Source organism: Pipistrellus kuhlii, unplaced genomic scaffold (genome assembly GCF_014108245.1).
Source record: "Pipistrellus kuhlii isolate mPipKuh1 unplaced genomic scaffold, mPipKuh1.p scaffold_m20_p_1, whole genome shotgun sequence".
Taxonomy (NCBI): Eukaryota; Metazoa; Chordata; class Mammalia; order Chiroptera; family Vespertilionidae; genus Pipistrellus; species Pipistrellus kuhlii.
Genome location: NW_023425404.1, coordinates 95,317,238 through 95,333,251, shown reverse-complemented (window position 1 = coordinate 95,333,251; position 16,014 = coordinate 95,317,238).

The window sequence follows — 16,014 nt, the reverse complement described above, 5'->3', positions numbered from 1 at the left end:
GTTATTATAAACTTCAAATTGGAAAGTTTTAAAGTCTTTTTTGTGCCCTTGGTAGACTAATACCACTTTAGAAAGTCAGCTAAATCCCTAATTCTGGGTTAATAACGGTTTATTTATATAAAAGTCATGTCTAATGACAGAGTCTCCCAGACACTTCCCGGAATAACTTCCACTGCTTTGTTAAATGTCAATGTTGTATCTGACTCTGCATTGAGGAAAAATAAAGTTTACAAGAAATACATTTGGGTTAGGTTTGAAAATTATTTTCTTAAATATTCTAAAATACATACCATTCTTTGAAATTTCTTCTACACAAAAATGCAAATAAAGACCTTGGTATAAATGAAAACTTCTTAACAGTTCTTAAAATCAACACTCTTTTACAAACAGATTGTTTCCTGAGTCAAATGTCCATGGACCTCTTCGCTCATGAACAACATGAAAAGGTGGGCAACTATTGAGTTATGAGTTGCACCAGAAAATCTTTTTATTAATTGTATATTTCACCATAGCTGGTTTGGCTCAGTGGATAGAGTGTTGGCCTATATAGACTGAAGGGTCCCAGGTTCGAATCCAGTCAAAGGCACATGCCCAGGTTGCGAGCTTGATCCCAAGGAGGGGGAGTGCAGGAGGCAGCCCATCAATGATTCTCTCTCAATGTTTCTATCTCTCTCTCCATCTCCCTTCTGCTCTGAAATCAATAAAGATATATTTTAAATGAAAAAAAAGAAACGCAATAATAATTATGTACAATATTTATTGGGGAAAAATGTAACTAGTACAATACAACCAAGAATCTTGTAGCTTAAAATGAGATAGTTGTTGTGACTGCAGTAACCCATCTTTTTCAATTAGCACATGGCATTGTGGCCTGGCCTTGTATTAATGTTTCTGATCTTTAGTAACTGATGCTCTTACCTGCATGAAAGCATTATTAAGGACAGTGGTCTAGATGTCTAGTGTAGATCCTCACATACAGTACTTTCTTTCATGTTACTGAGCTCTTGTACCTATAAGCACATATAATTTTATCAGAAAATGCAGCTGATTATCCTTGGCTTTTCCAGATAATATATGCTTGTGAGTGACACTCTCAGTGTTAAGTGACACCAAAATAACATACTAATACTGTTACTGGTGGAAGTAGGGTGTTCACCAGTGGAAGTGAGTGCTGGGACAGGGTGCTTATGATATCTCAAAAAAAATAATTTTCAGAGACTCACACAGAAGGATGAGTGATATTTATTTGCATGGATTTAAGTCCCTTGGTTTCTAAAGTCTCATTTCCCTTAATCCGGTACTGGAAGAGGTACAGTTGAGGATTCAGTAAAGCTAAAATCAAAGCCAGTGTGTTCAAAGTTTCTGTTTCATGGCGGAGCTGGGTCTGGTGTGACATCAGGCTGATTACAGTCCATCAGTTCACTGTGCCATGTGGGCAAATGCAGCAGCCAGAGAGTCCAACAGCCAGGAGTGCCAGAGGCAAGAAAAAGAGTTCCTTTGTTTAGAAGTTTAAGTACCTTAAATCTTCCTACACTTGCAATGGCAACACTATATCTGACCAATGACCTGTTCCCAGGTGTGACTGACAAGCAAGTACCTTCCATATTGATTACAACAGTATCAATACTATTGAAGTACAACTTCAACTGTGTTTTAAACTAGGTGACATTAAACCTACTATCCTCCTTTACTGTTCCCCTTTACTATTGACTGCTCAAAAATTCCATTCTTCTCAAAGAACTTACTTTTAGCTATGTATTTTGTAAATCAATCCTATATAATAAAGAGGTAATATACAAATTGACCATCATGCCCTCCCATAAGATGACCACCCCCATGTAGTCACAAGATGGCTTCCCCCATATGGTCACAAGATAACTGCCACAAGATGGCTGGCCGGGGGAGGGGGGCAGTTAGGAGCAGCCAGGCTATCAGGGGAGCAGTTAGGCATCATCAAGCCAGCAGGGGAACAGGAAAGGGGTGATCAGACTGGCAGGCTGAAGCGGTTAGGGGCAATCAGGTAGGTAGGCAGGTGAGCGGTTGGGAGCCAGTAGTCCCAGACTGTAAGAGGAGTGTCTGACTTCTGGTTTAGGCCTGATCCCACAGAGATTGGGCCTAAACTAACTTGACATTGTTGTTTTCCTTTTTTCTTGTATTAATGATTATGGGAAGTGTTTTTGCTTTCATTTTATTATTACAGTCATCTACTATTTGTGACAATTAAAAGTAGCTTTAACTTATAGTAATAATATAATAAGGTTTTTTTATTTTTGTTTTTTGGTTAATCCTCACCCAAGGATATTTTTTCCACTCATTTTTAGAGAGAGTAGAAAAGAAGAAGGGAAAGAGAGAGAAACATTGAGGTGAGAGACACAACAATTAGTTGCCTCTCACATGTGGCCTGACCAGGCTGGAGATCTTGACCAGAAATTGAACCTGTGACCTTTTAATACTCAGGCCAAAGCTCTAACCACTTAGCAACACCAGCTGGAGCTATAATGTTGTTGTTTTTAATTAATTTTAAAAATTTTTAATGGAGTACATTTAAATAAAAATAATAGTACAGATGACAGGAAAATCATGAGGATGACATGCAAGACACATTCTGAAAACACTGCCCAAGGGAAAAGTACTTTGCATAGATGACCACTCTTCCACAAAGAGTAAATAACTCACACTTTTACCACAGTCAATTCCAAAAGTGAATACCATATAAGTAGGCAACCATAAAAAAGAGGTGCAGCTGGGGATTCAGCAGAGTTAAAACTAGAGCCAGTGTCCGGAGTTTCAAAGAATATTACTCTTGATGGCATAGGTAAAACTAAAACTAAATTTTCTTAAGTGTTTTGTTTTGATGTAGTACAGAAAAACTCTTACAAGGATGAGTAATTTTTGAATCAACACTAAGATAACCAAAGACTAATTTAGTCCTTTTTTAACCCTAAGGTCATTCCTCCTTTACATAATGTAAAATCTCAAATCATTAATAGGAATCACTAACAGGAAAAAAGACACTATCTCACAACTATACTCACCAAAGAAGTATTTTGTTGTGCTTTATCTTTTATTGTTTACTAGAGGCCCAGTGCATGAAATTTGTGCATAGGGGGGAGTGGCGGTGTCCCACAGACCAGCCAGTACCCTCTCCAATCTGGGACCCCTCAAAGGATGTCCAACTGCCCGTTTAGGCCCAATCATAGTCGAACATTTCTCTCACAATCCAGGACTGCTGGCTCCCAACTGCTTGCCTGCCTGCCTTCCTGATTGCCCCTAACCACTTCTACCTGCCAGCCTGATCACCCTTTAACCACACACAGACAACCTGATTGATGCCTAACTGTTCCCCGGCCAGCCTCTTTGCCCCTAACTGCCCTCACCTGCAGGTCTCCCTCCCCCCAACTGCCCTTCTTTGCAAACTTCCCTCCTCTGCCAACCTGGTCACCCCTAACTGCCCTCCCCTGCAGGCTTGATTGCCCCCAACTGCCCTCTCTTGCAAGCTGGTCCCTCACAACTGCCCTCCCCTGCTGGCCTGATCTCCCACAACTGCCCTCCATTACAGGCCTGGCCCCTCACAACTGCCCTATTCTGCTGGCTATCTTGTGGTGGCCATCTTGTGTCCACATGGGGGCAGGATCTTTGACCGCAAGGAGGCAGCCATCTTGTGTGTTGGAGTGATGGTCAATTTGCATATTATTATTTTATTAGATAGGATAGAGGCCTATTGCACAGGTGGGGACCAGCTGGTTTGCCCTGAGGGTGTCCAGATCAGGGTGAGGGTTCCCTTGGGGGGTGAGGTGGCCTGGGCAAGGGTCCTGTGGTGGTTTGTAGGCCGGCCACTCCCCCCCCCCTCCAGCAACCCAAGCAGAGGCCCTGGTATCTGGGTTTATTTATCTTCTACAATTGAAACTTTGTAGCCTTGAGCAGAGCTAAGCTTCTGTGGCAGCAGCCATTTCTGTTGGGATTTATATATCGTCTACAATTGAAACTTTGTAGCTTGGAGTGGAAGTTTCGGCAGGCCAGGGTGTGCAGAAAGCTTGGCTTCCTCCATTGCCAGGGAAACCCAAGCCTCCCCCAATTCTCACACTTGTTCCTGATTGGCTGGTTGGCAGTCGTAGTTTGTGGGTGTGGCAAGAGATGGTTAATTTGCAATTACTCTTCTAATAAATAGGATGTTTTTAAAACAGAACTCCCCACAAAGACATTTGAAGAACTCTATTCTGATGAATATGTTTTTATAAACTCCACTCCCCATTTTAGAGATTTCCTAGGACACACTCCTTAGGAAGACCTGTTCCATGAGTTGGAATTACTATCTACCTTATAAAAAGCAGAAACTGCTTTCAATAACAAGACATTATTCATTACTCCTTGGAGTCTGACCAGTTTTGGGGTAGTACAGAAAACACTCAGTGGTTGAGTGTTGACCTATGAATCAGGAGGTCATGGTTCAATTCTAGGGTTTCAGGCTCAATCCCCAGTGTGGGGTGTGCAGGAGGCAGTCAATCAATGAATCTCTCAACTTTGATGTTTCTGTATCTCTCTCCCTCTTTCTTTCTCTCTGAAATCAATAAAAATATGTTTTTTAAAAAAGAAAAAGAAAAGAAATATACTGTTAGAAACCATATAAGTTAACATGCTCATATGAAGAAATATTAAAAATATAATTAAACTAAGTTTTCTCCATTCTTATTTTTGTAACATGAGAAGAGTGAGTTTGTAACACTGTAGTAACTAAAGTAACTCTGTAGTTTGTAATAAAAAGTGAAATAGCAATATGAATTTTATAATAAAAACAAAACAATTGGTATGGAAATGATGTAAGCCTACCCCTGATTAGCATTCCTAAGCTTGAAAACATACAGAAAAAACAATCTTTTATACAAAGTTAAATGCCAAGACTAAAAATGGTTCAACTATACTTTGATAGATATCACATCTACAGTAAGTATTATCAAACACGATATGAAACAGGCTGTAAAATAAAATCACAAACTAGGAAATGTAGGAAAGCAACTTCATAAAATATATATGGAAATTTCAGTGTTCTTACAGAACTTACTTTTTATGTAGCAGAGTAGCCATACAGAATTTCCAATGAACCCAAAACTTGTTGCCTAAAAAATAAAGGACACTACTAAAATCACGATTTTGAGGCATGCATCATGACAAATACTGCCAGTTGTCCCTAATAATCATTCTATACTTCTTTTATAGTAATAAGCTGTTATAGACCCTTAATTTTAGTTGAGTACCAAGCAGCCCAGAATAGGGACTACATTTCTATTGAAGAAAAGTGTACCAATATGACTTAAGTTCAGAACGATATTGTTTAAAAAAAGAGATAAGACTTTCCTCTTTCTCTACTTCCTTCCTGCTGTCTGGAGGAAAAAAGAGATGGCTAGAACTGGAACACCATCATAGAGTGGAAGATGGCTTTGAGAAGGGAGGGGAAGGCATAAGAAAGAAACAAGATATAAGAGGCCTGAATGTCTAAAACTATGGAGCAAAATCCTGAACCACTTACTGTTAGATGTTAACATGAAAATTAAATAAGTTGAAGCCATTATTGGGGTTTACTGCCACTTTCAGCTAAGTCTAATCCTAAAAATATCTGTGTACATTTTCAACCACACATAAAATTTGTTACTTCTAACAACTCTAAATTACTTCAGTTTCATTTTTTGAATCTTTTAAGAAAACATTTAGTGTGAATTGTTGAATTGTTTAAAGTGTTAACTGCTATGGCTGGGTTGTATTAAACATAAATAATACAAAAAAGTTCAGCATTTAATCATGTAATACAAATGTTTTCAAATTTTTTTTAAATTCTCAAATTTTACTGACAAGTGAAATGGAAGGTGCCAAAATATTAAGTAATTTGTTCAAGTTTATATTCAATATTCAACAAATATTAATCGTATTTAATAAAGAGGGAATGTGTAATTGTCCCCTCACACCATTGCAAAGATGGCAGTGCCCACAACCAATAAGGAGGGAATATGCTAATTGACTGTCCCATCCTCAAAGATGGCAGCTCCCACAGCCACAAGATGTCGCCTGCAGATGGAGGCCACTGTGGCAGGGAAGGGGGTGGGTAATGCTGCACAGATGGCAAGCAGTGGCAGCGGTCAGGTGGGGCCAGCTTCCTACAGCGGATGGAAGGAAAGCTCCGATAGGCCCTGATCTCAGGCTAGGCCTAGGGACCCTACCTGAGGGGTCCCAGATTGTGAGAGGGTGCAAGGCTGGACTGAGGAACCTCACCTACACACACACACACACACACACACACACACACACACACACTGAATTCAAAAATTTTTGCGCACCAGGTTTCTAGTTTATAATAAAAGGAAGTGGTACATTTAAGATCCAGCTGATCCATAGGTCACAAGTAAGCTGCATGAACAAGTGTTCCAGTTCCCCATGTCACTTACCACTGATGCTCTAATGCCTTCCTCTTACCTCATGGTGAGGTTCCCTATGACCAGCTGATGGAGGATGAAAATTCCCAAGCTCCAGTCACAGGTAGGTCAGCTCAGTATCTGAGCACAAGCAGACATGGACTTATGCTACAGTGCAGACCAGTCAGGGAAAATTCTCTCAATGGGAACAATACCCAGTTGCCTATTTTGTGTGGAGAGAAAAGGGGCCTGAGGTAAGTATATACATAAACCCATAGACTTTAAGTGAGCAACAGTGGAAGACTAAGGACGAGGAGGTCTAGGGAAGAAGAACCTTGATGGCCCTATGGGAATGAGTACAAACGTGAGAATCTTTTACCACACCTCTGAGAAGGCAGCAAATAATCAAGTAGACAGAATGACTCAGCCAATGGTTGTCAGCCAGCCTCTGTTAGATAAACATATATGCACTCAACATAGAGTTAAATATATTTCAAATATATTTAAAAACTTCTAGAGGACTTTAAGGAAGAGGTCAACAGCAACATAGTCATAGTAGGGGACATTAGCACCCTGCTGACTTCACTGGATAGATCTTACAGACAAAATTAACAAGGAAACATACTCTAAATAATACACTTGACAGATGGGTTTAATTGCAATTTATAGAACATTTCACCCCAACGCTGTAGAATATACATTCTTCTGAAGTGCACATGGGTCATTCTCAAAGAAAGACCTCATGTTAGGACACAAAACAAGTCTCTACAAATTCAAGGAGATTGAAATTATATCAAGCATTTTCTCAAATCACAATGGAATGAAATTAGAAATCAACTACAGTACAAACACTCAAAAACATTCAAACTCATGGAGGCTAAATAGCATATTATTAAACAATAAATGGATGACAAGAAATATAAAGAAAGAAATAATAAACTTCCCAGAAACAAATGAAAATGAACATACCCGAAGTCTATGGGACACAGCAAAAATGCTCCTGAGAGGAAAATTCATAGCAATATAGGCCTACTACTCGAGAGGAAGAAAAAGAAAGGAAGAAAAAGAAAGAAAGAAAAAAAGAAAGAAGAGAAAAATTAATAATAAACTATTTAAACCTACAGCTTAAAGAATTAGAAAGAGAACAGAAAGAAAATCCCAGAGTAAGTAGAAGGAAGGAAATAATAAAGATTAGGAAAGGAATAAATGACATAGAAGATTAAAAAAATCAATAAAACCAAGAATTGATTCTCTTTGAAAATATAAACAAGATTAATGAACTATTATCCAGACTCATAAAGAAACAAAGAGAAAGAACCCAAGTAAACAAAATCAGAAAGGAAAGAGGTGAAGTAACAACTGACACCACAGAAATACAAAGGATTGTAAGAAAATGCTATGAACAATAAATTGGACAATGTGGATAAAATGAAAAAAGTCCTAAAAAATACTATCTTCCAAAACTGAATCAGAATAAATCACAAAACCAGAATAGACTAATAACAACTAATGAAATTGAAGCAGTAATAAAAATTAAAATAAACTCCCAGCAAACAAAAGTCCTGGCCTAGAGGTTTTCACATGAGGAATTTAACCAAACCTTCAAAGAACTAATACCAATCCTCCTCAAACTATTCCAAAAAATCCAAGAGGAAGGAACACTTCCAAGCTTTTTTCTATACTGATCATATTTACCATTTTTTTATTGTTTAAAGTTTTACATATGTCTCCTTTTCCCCCAATTAACCCCTCATCCAGCCATTCCCACCCTGGGCAAGCCTCCACTGCTCCAGTGTCTGTGTCCATTGTTATGCAAGCTCTTTTTATGAGGCCACTATTACCCTAATTCCAAAACCAGATAAACACATTACAAAGAAAGAGAACTAACTACAAGCCAATATCTCTCATAAACGTAGATGTTAAAATCTTCAACAAAATATTAGCAAATCAGATCCAGCAATATATTAAAAAGATAGTACACTGTGTCCAAATGGAACTTATTCCAGGGATGTAAGGCTGGTACAGTATGTGCAAATCAACAGCATGATACATTAAAAAAAAAAATTGAAAGACAAAAAGCACATTATTATTTCAATAGATACAGAAAAGGCATTCAACAAAATCCAACACCCTTTTTTAATAAAAACTCTCAGCAAAGTGGAACTAGACGGATCATCTCTCAACATAATAAAGGCCATATATGACAAACTTATAGCCAACATCATAGTCAATAGGCAAAAATTAAAACCATTTCCCCCCAAAACAGGAAAAAGACAGGGATGTTTGCTTTCATCAGTCTTAGTCAACATAGTACTAAAAGTCCTAGCTATAGTGATCAGAGAAGAAGAAAATATAAAGGCATTTAAATTGGAAAGGAGGAAGTAAAACTCATTATATGTATTTATATTGTACATAAAAAACCCTAAAGTCTCCACCAAAAAAAAACTACTAGATTTAATAAATGAATTCAGTAATGTAGTTGTTTACAAAATTAATTTAACTCCTGGAAATCCATGGCATAATATGATGGACATTTTATACATCAATAATTAATTCTCAGAAAGAGAAACTAAAAAAAATATATATATACCATTCACCAAAACAAAACAAAAAATAAGATACTTAGGAATAACTTAACCAAGGAGGCAAAAGACTTGTACTCAGAAAACTACATGATATTGGGGGGAGGGGAGGGAGGGAAGATAGAAGAAGATATAAAATTGGAAGAATATACCATGTTTATGGATTGATAGAATTAATATTAAAATCTTCACATTACCCAAAGCAATCTACCAATTCAATGCAATTCCTAATAAAACATGAACGTCATATTTTATAAATCTAGAACAAATATTCCAAAAATTTATATGAAACCAAAAAAGACCCCGAATAGCTGCATCAATCTTGAGAAAGAATAATGAAGTTGGAGAGGTCACAATACCAGATATCAAGTTATATTACAGAGCCACTGTAATCAAAACAACTTGTTACTGGCACAAGAATAGGCATATAGATCAATGAAACAGAACAGAGACCCCAGAAATTGACCCAAGCCATTATGCTCAATTAATATTTGACAAAGGAGGCAAGAGTGTACAATGGATCAAGACAGTCTCTTCAATATATGGTGTTAGGGAAATTGGACAGATACAGGGTAAAAAAAAAAAAAATGAAATTATGTCACCAACTAACACCATACATAAGAATAAATCCAAAATGGATAAAATTCTTAAATGTAAGTTTTGAAACCATAAAAATCCTAGAAGAAATCATAGGCAGCAAAAATCTCAGGACAATGGGGAGAAAATAAGACATAAGTAATACTTTCAACAATAAAGAATTTAAATTTTATAAACAAATTTTTAAAAAAGAAAATCACTATAATGAGAACTCAGTCAGCATTACTGTTCTTGTTCTTACAGCTGGTCTTGTATTCAGTGTGCATTTTGGTCCTCTACTTTTTCTTCTCTCCACTTTCTTCAATGAACTTTAGCTTTTTTGTCTAACTGTTAATCTAACAAGTTTCCTTAATCATCATCAAAGTTGTATCTAAAAGTATTAAGTGACTCTCAGTTAAATATTCAAATACTTTTGTAGGTGATACTGTGTGTGTGTGTGTGTGGTATTTTCTGGGAAGAGGATTCATCAAAACTTTCATCATTTCTTTAAAAAGGTCTCTGGCACAAAAATAGGTGAAAGAGAACAGAAGGACACTTTAAAATAAAATTCTCCTAGCAGTATACATTCACTCAACAATATTCATCCACAAATATTTGAGCACCCTCTACAGGACAAATACACTTTCAAAGTTTGAGATTATAAAATAATAAAACCAAATGCTTGTCCTCCTAAGATAGAAAAATAAATAATTTATACTAATAAAAGTGTAAAATGATAATTAGACTGGGAGACGGATGTCCTTCCAGACAAAGCCATGTTGGTAGGCTGAAGCAGAGGTGGTTAGGAGTGAGCAGGCCAGCAGAGGGGGGAAGTTGGGAGTGAGCAGGCCAGAGGGGGGTGGGGGAAGTTGGGAATAAGCAGGCCAGCAAGGGGGGCAGTTGGGGGCATGCAGGTCCACAGGGTTGGGCAGTTGGAGAAGAGCAGGCTGGAGGGGGGAGCAGTTGGGGGCAAGCAGACTAGGGGGCGGGGGGGGGGGGAAGTATGGGTGAGCAAATCAGAAATGGGGGGGAGTTGAAGGCAATCATGCCTGCAGGCAGAGTGATTAGGGTTGATCAGGCAGTCAGGCAGGTGAGCAGTTAGGGCCAGGACTCAGTCATTATTTCTTCAAATATTTTTCTGTCTCTTTGTTTTGCAGGGACTTCAATTATATTAATATATACAGGATAGGCAAAAGTTGATTTATAGTTATGAGTACGTGAAACAGAGTTTATTCTTGTATTATTATTTATTAACTAGAGGCACAGATTTGTGCACTGGTGGGGTCCCTTGGCCTGGCCATAACCATAGTCCTACATCCCACGAGGGATGTAGTAATGCTCTAAGAGGCAGGTGGCCAGGAGGAGCCCGAGCCAGAACAGGGTGCCATACCGCTCCTGCTCATCCTGGTCTGGCTATGCCCACTGCCACTTAGTAGGCTCACTGCCACTCTGCTGTGGTCTCTGGACACCCATCCTTGGGTGATATTGGTGTTCCCATGACTGAAAAGTGGCCGCAGTCTTACATCCAGTCAGACCTGATGTCGGTCCTGATCCTTGTCCTAGTCTGGGTGAGGGAGAAGTGTGCAGGGGGAATGTTCATAGGAGAGGCTGGCGCTGCAACAGTGGCAATTGCCAACCATGAGCCCAGCATCTGGAGCCTGTTGGCCAGTTGAGTAGCACTCCTGCTATGGGAGTGCACTGACCACCAGGGGGAGCTCCTGCATTGAGCATCTGTCCCCTGGTAGTCAGTGCACATTATAGCTACCGGTCAGTCGATCATGCAGTCAAATAGTCATTTAGACTTTTATATAGAGATTAGAGGCCCCTTGCACGATATTCATGCAAAAATAAGCCTTTTTTTCCTGGCTTCACTCCCAGTTACTTGGGAGCCACCAAATCCCAGCTTCCCAGCCACCCGAGAGCCAGCAGTTCCCAGATCCCAGCTCATCTGAAGTTGGCAAGTCCTCAGTTCTGTGTGGAGCATGGCTCCAGTAGTTCATTCTGCCCCTCTTCCCTTCTTAGCAGGCATCATGCCCCTCCAGGCCTGCTCTGCACCTACATATGCAAATTAACCTCCATATTTGTTGGGTAAATTTGCATAATCTCTCTGATTGGCTATGGGCATAGCAGACTGATGGTTAATTTGCATGTTTCTCTTTTATTAGGTAAAAACATTGAAACTTTGTAGCCTTCAGTGGAGGCCAAGGCAGGCCAGGGCTGCAGAAGCTTGGCTTCCTCCATCACCAGGGGAAACTCAAGCCTCCTGCTCTCTTCAGCTCCGTGGCTGCCACCATTTTTGTTGGGATTTATTTATCTTCTATAATTGAAACTTTGTAGCCTTGAGTGGAGACCTGGGCCTGCCAGGGTGTGTGGAAAGCTTGGCTTCCTCCATCGCAAGGGGGCAACCCAAGCCTTCTGCTCTTTTCATGACTATAGCGATCTTGGATGGGTTAATTTGCATACTCACTTCTGATTGGCTGATGGGCATGGTTTGTGGGTGTAATAATTATCCTGTTTTTCAGAGTGATGGTTACTTTGTATGTTATTCTTTTATTAGATAGGATAGATTATTGTATTATTTTCCATACAAACAATTATAAATCTACTTTACCCACCCTGTACTGGTATATTTGGCCAATTGGTATATCTCCTAGTTAACTCGTGTTGTTTTGTTGTGGTGGGAAAGGCAAACATTTTATCTATGTATTAGGTCTAGTAATAATTAATGTCGTTTTCTAATACTTTTTTTAAATCAGATTTATTTAAACAATACAACAAAATTTAATCAACAATATAGTTGCCGTTGTTTTCTACTACTTGTGCCCAACGCTCAGGAAGCATTTTAATCCCTCTGTTGTAAAATTCTTGTGATTTTGATGCAAAAAATTCGGTCAATGCATTTTTGAGGCATTCTTCATTATTAAATTTTTTTCCAAGAAGAAAGTTTTGCAAAGAACAAAACAAATAGTAATCGGAAGGGGCAATATCAGGAGAATATGCAGGTTGAGGGAGAACTTCCCATTCCAACTGGCGCAGTTTTTCAGCAGTGATTCTTGCAGTATGCGGTCGTGCGTTATCGTGGTGAAGAATTACGCCCTTCTGATTAATCAGCGCGGGTTCTTTTTCTCTTAAAGCTTGGGCTAACCTTTCCAATTGGGCACTATACACTGCACTTGTAATGGTTTGGTTAGATGGTAAAAGTTCATAATGAAGAATTCCTTTAAAATTCCACCAAACACACAACATCACTTTTTTCGCATGCAAGTCAGGTTTTGGCGTGGGCTGCGGAGCCTCATTTTTGTCCAACCATTGAGGCCGCCTTTTCAAATTAACATACAACACCCATTCTTCATCTCCAGTAACAATTTGCTCTAAAAACGGCAAACGGTTTTGACGAGAGAGAGGAGCGAACTGCAAATTGTGACTCTTTGATTACGGTTGTTGTCGGTCAACTTATGAGGAACCCATTTTCCAAACTTTTGGACTTTGCCAAGTGCACGCAATTGATTGGAAATTGTTTTTTGTAAACAATTTAAAGTTGTCGCAAGCTCTTGTTGGGTAATTTGAGGATTTTGCACCAAAAGAGCTTGAAGAGCTTCTTGATCAAAATTGGACACACGGCCTCGACCACTCTTGTCATCTAACGAAAAATTTCCCTCGCGAAATTTCTCAAACCAACGCTGGCATTTTCTGGCGCTAACTGCATCTTGACCAAGAGCACTACAGATATTTTTTGCAGCCTCACTTGCTTTTCTTCCTAATTGGAACTCGTAAAGCATGCAGTGCCAAATATGCTCTTCATCCGCCATCATCTTAGCCCTAGTTTTGCAACAAAAACCAAACCAAACACGAACTTTTTCAAGCAAAACTTGTTAATTGCACTTCACACGTTCTGTAGATACCACGTGTTTGAAGGTTATGTCAATACAAGTCAACGCCAAGCAAGATTTTAAACGAATGTTTAAAAACGACATTAATTATTACTAGACCCGATATTTCATTTTGTATAGCTTCATTGCTATGTATTCAGATGCACTAAACTTGCCTTCCACAGTGTTTATTCTTTTATAAATCCCGCCAGGTTTTCATATCTGTAAGTTCAGTTTAGGTCTCTTTAATATATTAAATATCTCTACTTAACGTGCCCAATCTTACCTCTAATGTTTTGGATATGAAACACATTTATAATAGCTGATATAATGTAAGTATCTTCTATTCTACCAGTTTGGGTTTCATTTTAGTTGTTTTAGTGGGTGATTACATCCAGGTCCTGTAACCCTGTCTTTGTCAGAAGCAAAAGTCTCTTTAACTATAATCCAAAATTCTTTTAATTAAAATGTTTGATAAATGTATTCAGAAGAGAACTTTTGAAGACAGGTTCAGTATGAAAGGAACACCTTTAGAATATAAAACAGGAGGAGAACATGGAAACTTAAGATATGGATTTGAGAATATTCATTGATTCAAATAACCTGTAAAAGGTACTTACTGATATTATCAATCTCATTCCTTTATTTCTTGATCTATGTAAGAATACACAGGTCTTCATTTTACAACAATTTGTTATAACACTAATTATATTATATTCACTTTTCTGTTATAGTTTATAATTTTTATTTTTTATTTTTATTTTATAGTTTATAATTTTTATTTTAAAGACATGAAGTTATATTTTCAAGGAACTTATAGAGACAAAGTAAAACTATGTACACAAATTAATAAGACTATTGAGATACAGTAGTTCCTCAAATGCCTTTGTTTCATTCAATGTCATTTTGTTATAACATTGATGGGGGTGGTGAAATAATTCCCAGCCACGGACACTAAATATATGGAGTTTAGATGTTCTTCCATAGTTGCATGGGTTTTCCTCTGGGTACTCCATTTTCCTCACATCAGGTCAATTAACATGTCTCCATTGTCCCAGTCTGAGTGAGTGGCTCTGTAATGGGAACTCATACTGACCATGGTGGATCTTGCACCTGAGGTGCCAGGGAAGGCTTTGGCTACCATTGAAAATTATCTGGAATAAGTGGGTTAGAAAATAATTATCCTGTTTTTCTTAATCTTTCTTAAATTTATATATAGTTCACATTTATTTTAATGTTTAATATAAGAAGTGTTTGGGGTTTTTGTTTAGAAGCTTGGTGATGTCTTTCTAACCAGAAATATGCCATAGGAACTCAACTCATGCTTATATGCCTGGGCTGTGGGCTCAATCCCCGGTGTGCAGCATGCAAGGGGCAGCTGATCAATGATTCTTTCTCTTCAGTGATGTTTCTATCTCTCTCTCCTTCTCCCTTCCTCACTGAAATCAATTAAAAAATTGAATGACCATTTAATCCAGCAACCCCACCTCTGGGAATATATCCTAAAAATCCAGAATTAGAAAGAATGTATGCACCCCTATGCTCATAGCAGCATTATTTACAATATCTAACATTTGGAAACAGTCCAAGTGCCCATCAGTAGATGAGGGATAAAAAAGCTGTGGGACATTTGCACAGTGAAATAATAAGCAGAAATAAAAAAGAGGGATCTCTTACCCTTTGGGACAGCATGGATGGACCTGGAGACTACTATGCTAAGTGAAATAAGCCAATCTGAGAAAAACAAGTATCACATGATCTCACTTATTTTTGGAATCTAATAAACAAAATGAATTTACCAACAAAATAATACCCAAAGTATGGAAGCATGGAACAAACTGACATGGGGAGTGGGAGGACAAAGAGAGATAAACCAAAAAATTCATATACTTACTAGGAGTCCAGTGCATGAATTCATGCATCTTAAAAAAAACAAAAAAACAAAACTGAAGGCTGCAAGGCTGTGGTGGGCACAGAGAAGGGTCTTGGCCCATTCTACACACCCCCGCCTGACTCCCACCTCTGTTGCCCTTGGTCCTTTGTCTGCTGGCAGCCCCTCTTCTACAGCAGCCTCTCCCACACGCTGATGGTGCCAGTCCTGCTCACAACCACTGATGGTGCAGAGCAACAAGGGCCAGCACCACCAGCAGATGATGCAAGCACCAGCTGCTGTCCCAATCACCACTCAGAAGCATGGGGAGGTAGAGAAGCCCACAGGGATGATTGGGGTCAGCAGCCACCACTTGTACCTGCTGATGGCACCGAGCAATTGGGACCAGCACCAGTCACCAGCAGTGGGTGCAAGTGGAGGCTCTGGGGCCAGCTGCAGGTGCAAGCGGGGCCATCGCTGGCAGCGGGTCCAAGAGGCAACTGCTGGTCCTGATCACTCCTCAGGAGCAGGGGGAGGTGGAGAAGCTCTGAGGGGCAATTGGGGCCAGCAGCCATTACCCACACCCATTGATGGTGCCAAGCTATCAAGGCGAGCACTGGTTGCCAGTAGCAGTGCAAATGGGACCGGCACAGGCAGTAGGTGTGAGCACTGGGCTGGACCACAGCATGCGGGAGCAAAGATTTTCAGTAAACACC